This window comes from Camellia sinensis, chromosome 9 (genome assembly GCF_055761805.1).
Source record: "Camellia sinensis isolate YWXY chromosome 9, ASM5576180v1, whole genome shotgun sequence".
Taxonomy (NCBI): Eukaryota; Viridiplantae; Streptophyta; class Magnoliopsida; order Ericales; family Theaceae; genus Camellia; species Camellia sinensis.
In genome coordinates, this window is record NC_138969.1 from 68,842,034 (window position 1) to 68,855,603 (window position 13,570).

The 13,570-nt window shown below is 38.8% G+C and overlaps 1 pseudogene; it reads left to right on the top strand.

Annotated features, from left to right (window-relative positions):
• Positions 1–12,802: 12,802 nt before the first annotated feature.
• Positions 12,803–13,570, top strand: LOC114307466 (putative LRR receptor-like serine/threonine-protein kinase At3g47570 pseudogene; annotated as a pseudogene).

Sequence of the window (13,570 nt, forward strand, 5' to 3'; positions counted from 1 at the left end):
GTTCTTCATGTCCATATCTCGGATCTTGGCTAGGGGCTCAGCTTCTATCCACTTGGTGAAGTAATCCGTTGCTACCAGTAGGTATTTTCCTTGTCTAGTTGCTTGGGGTAGTTTCCCAACGAGATCCATGCCCCATTGGGCAAACGGCCAAGGGCTGGATACTGGGTTCAGGTCTGCTGCTGGCTGGTGTATCAGGGGTGCAAATCTTTGTCATTTTTCACACTTCTTCACATAGGCTTCTACATCTTTCTGCATGTAGGGCCACCAATACCCCTGGGTAATGGCCCTATGGACAAGTGATCTACCCCCAACATGGCTTCCACAAATTCCTTCATGTATTTCATATAAAAAAATCTTCAACTTGTGAAGGATGTACACACCTCAAAAGGGGTCCAGTGAAGGATCTTCTCTAGAGATGTCCTTCCGCTGTCAGACTGAATCTTGCCGACTTCAATCTGATCTTGTATGCCTCCTTGTGGTCGTCTGGCAGCTTTCCTTCCTTCAAGAATGCAACAATTGCATCCATCCAGCTTGGTCCCATGTCAACACACATTGCTTCACGCTCTGTGGTCAGTGGTTCAATGCTCAAGCCCGACAAGTAGTCAACCATTATTGTCCTTGCTTTTCCAGGTTGTACCGCACTAACTAGGTTGGCCAATGCATCGGCGTGGCTGTTATCATCTCGGCTAACCTGAAGTAGTCGGCAGTTCTGAAACAAGGCTGCCAATCTGATGACCTCCTTTGCGTAGGCCGACATTCTTTCATCTCGAGCTGCAAACTCGCCTGTTGTCTGGTTAACTATCAGTTGTGAGTCACAAAAAACTATTACCTCATCTGCTTGCACTGCTGCTGCCAGCTTCAGTCCTGCAATAAGTGCTTCATATTCTGCTTCATTGTTTGAGGCCTTGAACCCCAAACAAAACGACTGTTCTAGTATCTGCCGATCTGGGGATACCAGTACTACTCCTGCCCTCGCTCCTTGTCGGTTTGAACTCCCATCAACAAACAGTCGAAAGGAGTCAACGATGTAAATGCTGCAGGGTCTAAGTTTTTCCTCTTTGCTTTGTTCTTTCGCCTTTGCCTGGGCTCCTCCTTGCTTGTTTAGACATCGTTTACCTCGGCTCAACGGAGCCCGATGTTCGATGGATTCCGGCGTGAACTCCGCTACGAAGTCGGCCAAAACTTGGCCCTTGATTGCTGTTCTGGGTCTGTACTCCAGGTCATATTGGCCCAGGGCGACTACCCATCTGGCTATTCTTCCTGTCAGGTCTCCTTGTTGTAGTAAGGACTTCAAGGGGTGTTCAGTCAGCACCACAATTTTATGGGCCTGGAAGTAATGGTTCAACTTCTTTGAAGCCATTACTAAAGCCAGTGCCAATTTCTCTAAGGGTAGATACCTTGTTTCTGCATCGGCTAGGGTTTTGCTTACATAGTAAACAGCCATTTGCTCTCCTTTTTCTTCTTGGATTACCACTGCGCTTACTGCGTGTTCTGAAACAGCTAAGTATAGGAACAGCTCCTCCCCAGGTTCTGGATTTGAAAGAACTGGAGCCGTGGTCAAATACTTCTTCAGGTTAACCAAAGCGGCTTCGCACGCCTCGATCCATAGGAAGCCTGTGGCTTTTTTCACTAAGTTGAAGAAAGGTTTGCACTTGTCTGAGCTTCTGCTGATGAACCTATTTAGGGCTGCGGCCCTTCCAGTCAACATTTGTACCTGTTTTGCCGACGCCGGGCTCTTCAACTCCAGGATGGCCTTAATCTGATCTGGGCTGGCCTCAATGCCCCTTCTGGTCACTAGGTATCCCAAAAACTTACCAGATCCCACTCCAAATGCACACTTTGCTGCATTGAGTCGGAGCCGATATGTTTTTAGGATGTCAAAGACTACTTTCAGGTCGGCCAGATGACCTTCAGGTTCCTTGGTCTTCACGACCATGTCATCAATGTAAACTTCTACCGTTCGGCCAATCAGGTGTTTGAACATCTTGGTTACCAATCTTTGGTAAGTGGCTCCTACATTTTTCAACCCGAAGGGCATCACTCTGTACCAGTACAGCCCTTTAGGAGTGATAAACGCAGTCTTCTCTTCATCCGCGGGGTCCATAGCTATCTGGTGATACCCCCTGTAGGCATCCAGGAAGCTCATCCTTCCATGCCCCGAAGTGGCATCCACTAGCTGGTCAATCTTGGGTAGAGGGAAGTTGTCTTTGGGACAGGGTTTGTTTAAACTAGTAAAGTCTACGCAGACCCTCTATTTACCGTTCTTCTTCTTCACCACTACTGTGTTTGATAGCCATGTCGGGTAATTTACCTCTCGAATGGCCCTGGCCTCGAGAAGTCTGTCTACTTCCTCTTCCACTGCTTCGACGTGTACCAACGTCGGTCTTCTCGCTCGTTGGATTACAGGTTTGGCCGACCTGTCAACGTTCAGCTTATGGCAAATGACCTCGGGGTCAATGCCTAGCATTTCGTAAGGCGTCCACGCGAACACCTCAATATTTGCTCTCAAGAAAGCTTCCAATTCTTTTTCCTCTTCTTCAGCTAAGCCCGAGCAGAGAAGAAAGAAGCGTTCTTCATCCCTTTCCTAGACGAGGATTTTCTTCAGTGCTTCTTCGCTCTTCTCGGCTGACTCCTTGCGACATCTTCTAGGACCTCCACGTCCTCGTCTTCGATCTCTGCCTTCTTTGGTTCACGAATGCTGTAGGTGGATTTCATTCCTGCCATGGAGCAATTTTTTGCCTGCAGCTGATCTCCTCTAACCTCTTCAATCCCATGCTCTGTTGGGAACCGCAATAGTTGATGCAGTGTTGAGGGAACAACCCTCATTGCATGCAACCATGGCCTTCCCAAGATGATGTTATAAGGGGAAAACGTGTCGATTACAGTGAACTCTGTTATTACCTTCCTGGTGCCTGCCTGCACCTCCAAGCTGGTTATTCCCAGTGGCCATGTCGGCGTTCCATTGAACCCGACCATTGGGCTATTGGATTACTCCATATCGTCTGAGTGAAGGCCAAGCTCCTTGTAACATTGAACGTACATAATGTTGCAAGAGCTGCCTTGGTTAATCAGGATGCGTTTTACTTGGCACTCCCCAACCTAGAGGGATACTACTAATGCATCATTATGCGGATGTTGTACCATCTCAAGGTCGGCTTCTGAAAAGGACACTACTGGTCCTTGGCACTCCTCTGCCCGATGTCTCTTCTTCCCGGCTTGGTAGATATGTTGCAGGTACTTCACCTTCTGGGTCTCCCCCCTAATTTCGTTCTCGTTGACCTTCGAGTGAATCACATTAATTACCCGAGGTCCTCCTGCCTGAGGTTGCTGTGCTGGGGGAGGCGGAGCAGCTGGCGCCTGAGGCAATCTTGCCTGTTCTTCCCTTGTCCTGGCCTCATCAACAAGGTCTCTCAGATGGCCTTGCCTCACCAGGTCTTCGAAGTGTGTTTTCAGGTCTCTGCAGCCCTGAGTCATATGCTCGTTTTCATTGTGGTAAGCACAATGCCTGCCAAGGTTTCTTCCCATAAATTCTCCTGGTGCCCTTGCTGGTGTTCTGAAATAGGGTTGATTCCGAATTTGTTCCAGGACTTTGTGAATTGGGACTCGGAACACAGTTGTCATTGCCTGTGCAGCCCTCAGTTCTGTTTCTTGTTTGCTCGAAACATTGTTACCTAGGCCTCGCTTCGGCGAGCCGTTTCCTTTCTCTTGCTTTGTCTCCTTATTCCCCGACGTGTCTTCCTCGGCTCTGGCATACTTCTCGATTCTCGCCATGAGCTCTTCCATACTTTTGGCAATGTCTTTGCCAAAGACTTTCGTAGTGGACAGTTGTCTTTCTGGCCGTTCTTGAAAGACACGACCGCCACTTCTTGGTTACACTCTGGTATTCGGTTGAATACCTCATAGTATCTTTTTGCATAGGCCCTAAGGCCTTCATCCTTACTGATCTTCAGAGCCATTAATGCGTCCACCCTTAATGGCTGCAGCTTGTTTGTGACGAACCTGGCCACAAACATCTCGGTCAGGCCTTCCCAAGTCTTCACGCTTCCCTTTGGTAATTTGTGGAACCAATCTGATGCAATCTCCCCGAAGGATGAGGGAAACACTTTGCAGATCAACGACTCGTTCCCATTATACAATGCCATTGAGTTCAAATATAATCCAACGTGGAAGTTGTGGTCTGACTTACCATCATATATTTGAAATCTCGGCATACTGAATCTCTTTGGCACCTCAAACCTGTCCAACTCCACCGAGAAAGGTGTCCTCGGCTTATCTGGGGAGGTTACCTCGGCGTCGGCATTCTGTTGCTTCCTCTTTAGGTAATCTCTTAAGTCCTCTTTTGTCCGCCTAGGAGCTTGGCTATCTCCTGCTTTCAGTCTTTTTGGTGCACTACTCTCAGCTTCGTGGTGAGTCCTCTTCGACCCTTCTCCATGAGTCGTGTCGAAGCATAATGCCTGCCCCTGAACATGCCAATGTCCTTTGGGGTCTGCCTCCTTTGTGCGATGCGTCCTCCGTGATTCTTCTCTTCTTGACTCTCTTCGTCTGACCTCCCTAGAAGGTCGGTGAGAGTATCTTTCGCTCCCGTTGTCTTGAGGGGCTACGGGATTGTTTTCTGCCCTCCTTTCTGGGCATTGGCCGTTGGAATCGGCGTGTCCTATAGCGGGAACGGTGGCTGCATGACATTGTTTTGAATCATGAAATTGACGACCGACTGCAGGTCTGCCAATTTGTTTGCCATCTCTTTTACCTCTTCGTCCCTCCGTAGGCACCTATCCTTCCACACCTAGAGGTCGTCCTCGTTGTAGTAGCCACTTCGATCTGGTTTCCTTGGTGAGTCGCCAGTCTGGCCGACGTCTTGCACTCTGTGATTCTGGTCACGAGTTTTTGCGTTGCATTCGTCTCCTTCGATATCAAGGTCAATAGGTCTCCCACTCCCAGCAGGAGTGTCGTCCCTAATATTTTCCTTCTGTCCGTTACTGGCCATCTATTCTCCTTTCTTTCCCACAGACGGCGCCAAATTGTATGGGTGATTTCCGACCACACTGCCAACTTAGTATTCAGCTGAAGAACACTGGCAGAATAGATGACACCTGGCTAACCTGCAACAGAAAGAGAAGATTCCGGCGGTGGTTCATCCACCCGGGGGCACTCCGACGATCAAGTCAGTATATCTCTCAAAGATAATCAATAGTGCAAATCTCACTGTTCAGAATATCAATTGTGTACTTTAGACCCACGGGGGTGCCTCTCTTTTATAGCCAACAAAATCCCAGTCCCAATAGGAGCCTAGCTCTAATAGACTTAGGATTACTGCTAATCTTGGACTCCCAGTAGGGTTGGGATAAACTCCCTAAGAGTTTTATCCTTATCCAGGTTGAGTCTCCTCTCCATTCTAGGACTCTTGAGCCCTATCCGCTTATCTCAGATTCCGACATCTTCGGAGATAACCTCAGCCTTGCCGAGATCACTTCGGCGTCATGAACAGGACACGTGGTACCTCGGCTGACATGTCGGCGTCACCTTGGCCACGTGTTGGTACTCGGAAAATATGTCCTCACAGTGAGTATTTTGAGACAGAGGGAATAAGAGATTTAAAAACATACAATTTCTTTTTGGTGGCAGTGTATTAAAAAAAGAATATAGTTTCCATATTCATAAAATGCATGATAAAAACTGGAAAGGTTAAAAAAATGAAAAAGAAAAAAAAAAGAGGAAGTCATGCAATTTTGGCTTAGATTGTGTATTTCAGGTTGATTGCATGTATTTAACCTTAAACAGAGTTAAATTCAATTATTTGGCTCTAGGAATAAATTATTAATACTCGCGGGTGATTTGGCAATTGAATTTTGCTTATTAGTTTGTTAGAAAGCAAACATGTTTTAATAAAATTGGATTATTTAGCTTATTTCTTCAAATTAATTATAGTAACCATTTTTAAAATTTTAAGTTATAAAACAACATTAGTTTGTTAGAAAGCAAAAAGGTTTTGTGCCTTTTGCTAGTTAGTAAAACTAAGAAAAAGACCAATTTTTTTTTTTTTTTTTGGATTATTTAGCTTATTTCTTCAAATTAATTATAGTAACCATTTTTAAAATTTTAAGTTATAAAACAACATTATTAGGTTCTATACTTATCGGGTTTAATTTGATTTTTTATAAAATAAAATTCAGTATTATTATGGGACAAGTAAGTTAGTATTATTAAGAAGAAGAATAGGGCATGTAATTGCTGTGGAATTATAAATTTATAGAAGGCCAAAAATTGTAAAAGTATATCATTTGTTAACAGACAATTCAAATAGATAATTCCTTGTAATTTTAGAAATAATAAGGGAAGTTTCTAGAATTGTAAGAGAATGTCAGTAAAATTTATTATCCAAGAAAAAAAAAATGAATACTTTCTTTTTATTTTTAATAAATATTTTTCTTCAGTTTGAGGAGGCCGTGGATCTGGGTCTAGGTTTGGGTCTAGATCTGGATTTGGGTTCTGGTCTTGGTCATCGTGAAATAAGTTTCGATTCATTTCAATTAGGCCAAGTTTGATTATAATGAAAGTGTTAGAAAATGAGAGAAAAAGAAGAAAAAAAATGTAAATTTTTATTGAGTTTGTTTAACATGAAAATGGTAAAAATTCTAAGAATTTTTTTTTTTTTTTTTGTACAATACATACTAACATGGTGACTAAATTTTTAATTTTTTTGGTAAAAATTCACTTGAAAATTGAAATTTGTCCATGCAAAATGTTATTTATATCTAACAACATTTTTAGCCTACCAAATATTTATAAGAAAAAATATTATATTTTTGTCAATTTAAAAAAAAAAAAAAAATTGCTTGGGCTTTTTCCAGTAACGTGTGGATGGGTTCAAACTTTACAGTAATTCTTTCTAATCAATGGCTTTGTCGGTCCAAAAAAATTGGAAAAATTGCATTTCAGTGACATGTTGACCAAAAAATTGCAAAATCATGGATGGTGCAAATCATGCTGTGTCCTGGTGCAACTCAAAAATAGGAGTGCAACTCTGAGTTGTACCATACCATATTTTTACAATTATTTTGTCTACATTTCACAGAAATGTAGTTTTATAAAAAAAATCCTGTGACCCTTTTTTTACTAACGTGTGCATGGGAACTATATTCAAAAAACACTCAAATTTAAAAAAAAAAAAAAAAAAACTTAGTGGAACGAGCTTATATAATTTGGAGATAATGAATAACTAATACTACTATATTAAAGGAGTTTTTTGAAATCGTAGGGTTCCATCACCCCCTCTTGTCTCGAATCAATTAAGGTCATGTTTGTTTGGACGGATATGACCTTAGGATTGAACTAATAATCTAACAAAATGTATAATTCGATGTTTGATTAAGAAAATTAGAGTCCGGATTAATAGTTTATTTGGACATAGTATCCCCTATATGGAGAACTATTGAATCACAAGAGAAAGATAGGATACAAAATAAAGGATTAAGGAGATATCGGACTAATTAGTTAAATTGTGAAATTGATAAGATATTGTCAATCCCTCCTCATAATCCTAAGTCAATCCAAACATGGGATATGATGTACAATCCAAAGGGATTGATAATCCTAAGACTAACAATTCTAGGTATGCTAATCTTATTCAATCTAATCCGCTCAAACAAATATGACCTATGTGAGCTCAACCAACCCAATTTTGGCCCGTAGGCTCACTACAGACCCTATTTTGATAATCTAATTAGATGATATTTTTATGTCTTATTGTACAGATTATTCACAAAAAAAAAAAAAAAAAAAAAAATCAGATTGATATGATAATTGTAGCTCATAATTTAATCATACTTGCATTCAAAAAAATAAATGACAAGCTCAACCATAATTTTAACTACAAATTGGTATAACACATCACAAATATTCGTAATTTTTATCACAAAAAAACATAATTTTCTTACAATGTATCATTTTTAGAGATGACACAACATAAATTTCTTCAATATTGATATATAAAAAAAATGTTATTATTTAAAATTTTGAGTGTTGTTATCCTTTAGCATTTAATAAATATTTCTCTTAGTTTGATAAAGAGTATTAATGTTTTTTCTATTTTAATTTTACATTTATTTTTTATTTTTTATTTTTTATTTTTTATTTTTTATTTTTTATTTTTTATAAAGAGGCCTGCTCTTAAAATTTGTTGAGTGTTATACACTCCCCCTTAGTTTAGACAAAAAATGTAACTATTATAATTTAGTCTAAAATTACAAGAGTGTTGTTTGTCTATTTTTAAACCATAAGGTGTAAAATGCTCCAACCTTAAAGCACTAAGATATAAAATGACTTTTGTTATAAAAAATTTGGTCCTTGAACAATGAATGAAAACTCTACCATACACTGTATATTCATCGTAATATAATGTAGAAATGACTTATTCTTCTCTCCCTTAGGCCTTGTTTGTTTTAGTCTGAAAGTGATGAAATTGGACTAACAATTTGGTGGACCTCATATTCTCCAATAGAGATAAACTTATTCACGAAATTAATTGTACTCCACTGAAACCTATTGGAAAATTATAAAATTGCGTTTAGATTATAAATTTATATAGTAATTTGAAAAAAGAAATGGAAACGGTGAAGCAAATATAAGCTAAATTTGCCTCATCTTTTTTCCTTTTTCAAATCCCTCCTCAAATTCATAATCCAAACACAATGTAAAAAAATTATTTATAGTACAGCTGTGAATAAGTTTATCTCTTTGTGATAATATCATAGGACTACAAATCTCCTCTAAGGGGTATTAGCAATTTCATGAGGGGTTGTGTTTCACAATCCAATCCCTTGAGATTGAGATTGGACGTAAAAATATCATTATATCTCCACTTTACAAAAATAATAAAATTAATTTTTATATATTAAGGATTTTACATAAATTTATAGATTAAATGGCAACCAACTAATATTACCATACTCCTATACAAACAAATACAATTTATTTTTATATTTTAATGGCACTAATAATCCCCTCATTCAATCTTATCGTACTAATAACCCATCCAATCCGACCAACAAACTTTGTTACGTTAGGGGAGGTGTTTCAGTGGCTCTTTCTCTAACAGAATAAGAAGTACCAACTTTTCTTTGCTTTCAAACATACAACAATAAATTCAGTATCATATATATACACCATTTCATGGTGTTGGATTCATCAGAAAATCATGGCAAATTGGCTTATTATTTTCTTCCCCTCCATTGCGTGGTGGTGTTGCTTTGGCAACACCCCTGCCACTTGCTTCCAAAATGAGACAGACAAATCAGCTTTGATTGCTTTCAAGGCTGCCACTACAACATTTTCTTAGTGTAGTGACATTTGAAAGTGCAACAAAACTATTGGTTTAATGACATTTTTTAGTCTTGTGACATTTTGAACAAGTGCCATTTGTATCCGTGCCATGGTAGATACTTGCAAGTGTCACTACACCATCATGGCTAAAAACTTTCATTGACATTTTGATGTCATGGTAGATATTATTTGTGGCACTATCAAGCGCCATTAAAAAAAGAGTTAGTGACACTATCAACCTTTCAGTGACACTTTAATGTCATGGTAGGCACTATTCGTGACACTATCAAGTGCCATTCGTGACGATAATTCGTTGTAGAACAATTTGATCCGCTCTTGCGGAGACTCGAACCACCAACCTCCCGCACCATAAACCTTATACACCATACTCTTCCTACTACACCTCTATAGCATCACATGATTATATATGCAACATATATTATTTATATAGTACATACATCCATATTAATATAAAAGTATATGTATAAACATAATTATTTTATTGAACATAATTTATGTAAAATAAACTATTTACTAGCAAAATAAAAAAGACCACTTTTGGCGACTAAAAATATTTTTTAGTCGCCAATTCTATACTGTTGGCTACTAATTGTTTTTTAGTTGCTAAAAAACTTAACTTTTGTCGACCAAAATCGGATTTAGTCGCCGAAGATGCACTTTCAGCTACCAAAATTTTGGTCGCCAAAAAATTTAATTCCCGCCTTAGGATTTTAGTTCTCCCGCGCTAAAAATGACCACTTTTGGTGACTAAACTTATTTTTTAGTCGCCAATTGTAGACTTTTAGCTACTAAAATTTTTTTAGTCACCAAAAAGCTTTATTTTGGCTACTAAAATATTTTTAGTCGGTAAAACCCATATAATCAATGACCAAACTTATTTTTTGTCGCCAATTGTAGACTTTTGGCTTCTAAAATTCTTTGGTCGCCAAAAAGCTTTACTTTTGGCTACTAATGTTGTTTTGGTCGCTGAAAGTAGCTTTCAGCGACCAAATTTTTTTGGTCCAGAAATTTAGTCGCTGAATGTGCTTTTTCCTGTAGTGTATATTGAGTTTAATTTATTTATTTTTAATCATTTACTGCATTTTAAAATTTAGAAAATATATTGGCATTTTTTGTTTTTTCAAAAATACCATTATAAGCTTGGAAAGTTTTTGGCTTAGTGGCATTTTTCAAAATGCTATAAAATATTTGTTTATGACACTTTTTACCTAAGTGCCATAAAAAGTAATTTGCACCTACCTAGTGTCCTGACATTTTAAAAAAAATGCCATTGCTACTAAAGCTTAGTGGCATCGGTTGGTAAATGTCACGAACATAATTTTTTGTGTCATTATTTTATAAAATACCATAAAATTGATGTGACATTTCTTTATTGAAATGCCACTAGAGCCTTATATGTTTGTGGTTCTGTGACATTTTTCTAAAACATTTAATGCCAATTTTTATTTTTGTGGCATTTTCTAAAAACATACCACTAGTGTAGTGTCACTAAAGTGTAAATTTGTTGTAGTGACATTTTTGTTGTAGTGAAGTGACACTTTTTTTAATTGAAATGCCACTAGAGCCTTGTATGTTTATGGCTCTATGACATTTTTCTAAAAAATGCCACCAAATATTCTTTTTGTGACATTTTTTAAGAACATGTCACTAGTATGGTGTCACTAAAATGTGTTTTTGTTGTAATGTGCCATTGATCAAGACCCATTTGGGGCATTGAGAACCTGGAATGATTCAGTGCACTACTGCGATTGGAATGGCATCTTGTGTAGTCATTGACATCCCAATAGAGTCGTGAAGTTGGGACTAAGGTCGCAAGGCTTGGTGGGATCACTCTCACCTCATATTGGAAACCTCTCCTTCCTCAAAAACCTCATTTTTCAAAACAATAGCTTCCATGGCCCAATCCCACAAGAGATTGGTCGCTTGTTTCGACTTCGAAACATTTCACTCAGCAACAATTCATTTCATGGTGAAGTACCCACCAACTTTTCCCAGTGCTCAAATCTTGAAATCCTTAACTTGATCGACAACAACCTAACGGGAAACATCCCGGCCGAGTTAGGATCTTTGTGGAAGCTTACACTTTTAGGCTTAAGTATTAACAAGATTTCAGGAACCATCCCTCATTTTCTTGGCAATCTTTCCTCTCTTACCCAACTTTCCTTAGGATGATGTACTTTGCATGGAGAGATTCCAAAGGAAATTGCCCAACTTCAAGGCTTGATATTGTTTTCTATCTCTGAAAACAATATAGCTGGCGAGGTTCCTTCAAGCATTTACAACATCTCCACTCTGTCTTCGTTTGAAATTTTTTATAACCAACTTCGTGGAAGCATACCTCCTGATATAGGCTTAACCCTACCCAATCTCAAGCTTCTTTTTCTTGCTGAAAATAAGTTCACAGGACCACTTCCTATTTCATTGTCAAATGCTTCCAAACTTCAACAAATAGGCTTTGATTATAACAACTTTGTGGGGCCAATGCCAAGAGATCTGGAAAGACTTTTAAGTCTACGAAGGTTTGGCGTTGGTGGAAATTTGTTGCAGGATGACCTCAGTTTTATTTCATCACTAATGAATTGCACGACTTTACAAGGGTTTAGCGTTCGCGGCAATTTTCTCAGAGGTCCGGTGCCCGAGTCCATAGCTAATCTCTCTTCCGAGGTTAGCATAATTAGAATGGAGGACAATGAAATATATGGAAGCCTACCATCAGGTATTGGAAACCTCCTCAATCTCGGTAACATTGATATGGCAATGAATTATCTTAGTGGCCCTATTCCTACCACCATTGGGAAACTTCATAATTTGCATGGACTTTACTTAGGCGTAAACTATTTCACACAACTACCATCTTCAATAGGTAACTTAACTTTGCTAAATGATCTCTACTTGGTGCAAAACAAAATCCATGGAAGCAAACCTTCGAGTCTCGGCAATTGTAAGAGCTTGTTGAATTTAAATCTTGCTCATAATAATTTCCATGGCTCAATACCCCTTGCAATTATGGGTCTCTCTTCCATTTCAATTTCCTTCGACTTATCTTACAATGCGTTGATTGGTTCTCTTCCATTAGAAGTTGGGTCTTTGAAAAATCTTGCAACATTAGATGTGTCCAATAATAGATTATTAGGATCTATTCCGAACTCTCTAGGCAATTGTTTGAGTTTGGAATGGCTACATTTGGAAGGTAATTCATTTGAAGGCAAGATACCTCAAAGTTTGAGAGAGTTAAGGGGTTTACAAGAGTTGGACCTTTCACGCAACAATTTATCGGGGTTGATCCCAAGTTATCTAAGTGATCTTTTAACAAGCTACATGGGCGAGTTCCAATGGAAGGAATTTTTCAAAATGAAAGTGCTATTTTGGTGGTTGGTAATAATGATCTATGTGGAGGCATTCCATACTTCGTCTTCCTCTCTGCCCATCCTCAAAGTCCAACAAGAATAAGCTCTCTCACAAGATGAAAGTGATACTCACTGTTGTGGTTGTTCTTATGTTATGTTCAATTTTGTTGGTTTGCTTATTCATGTTCCTTCATTGGCAACGTGTTTCAAGAAAGAAGGCCTTTTCGGTGCCATCACTCAAGCACCATCTGTTACGGGTTTCTTATGCAAAACTTTTGAAAGCTACTGATGGATTCTCAAAGGACAAGCTAATTGGTGTTGGGAACTATGGTTCTGTTTATAAAGGAATTCTTGATCAAGTTCAGACAATAGTGGCAATAAAAGTACTCAATCTCCAACTCAGAGGAGCTTCTAAAAGTTTTATGTCAGAATGCAAAGTACTAAGAATCACAAGACATAGAAATCTCTTGAAAATTTTGAGCGCTTGTTCTAGTGTAGATTTCCAAGGTAATGAATTTAAGGCTTTGGTATATGAGTTTATGGCCAATGAAAGCTTAGAGAAATGGTTGCATCATGATGGAATCGAAAATAATAGACAAGAAGAAGAATCCAGAAATCTAAAGTTGATTCAAAGGCTAAACATTGCCATAGATGTTGCTTCTGCAATTGAGTATCTTCACTGTCATTGTGACTCAACAATTATTCATGGTGATCTAAAGCCAAGTAATGTTCTTTTGGATGATGAGATGATCGCTCATGTTGGAGACTTTGGGTTAGCCAAAATTATCTCCACTATTTCAGATGAGGTGGTACAACATCAGAGCAATTCAACTACAGTAAGGGGAACTATAGGCTATGTTGCTCCAGGTATGGGTTCTTTATAA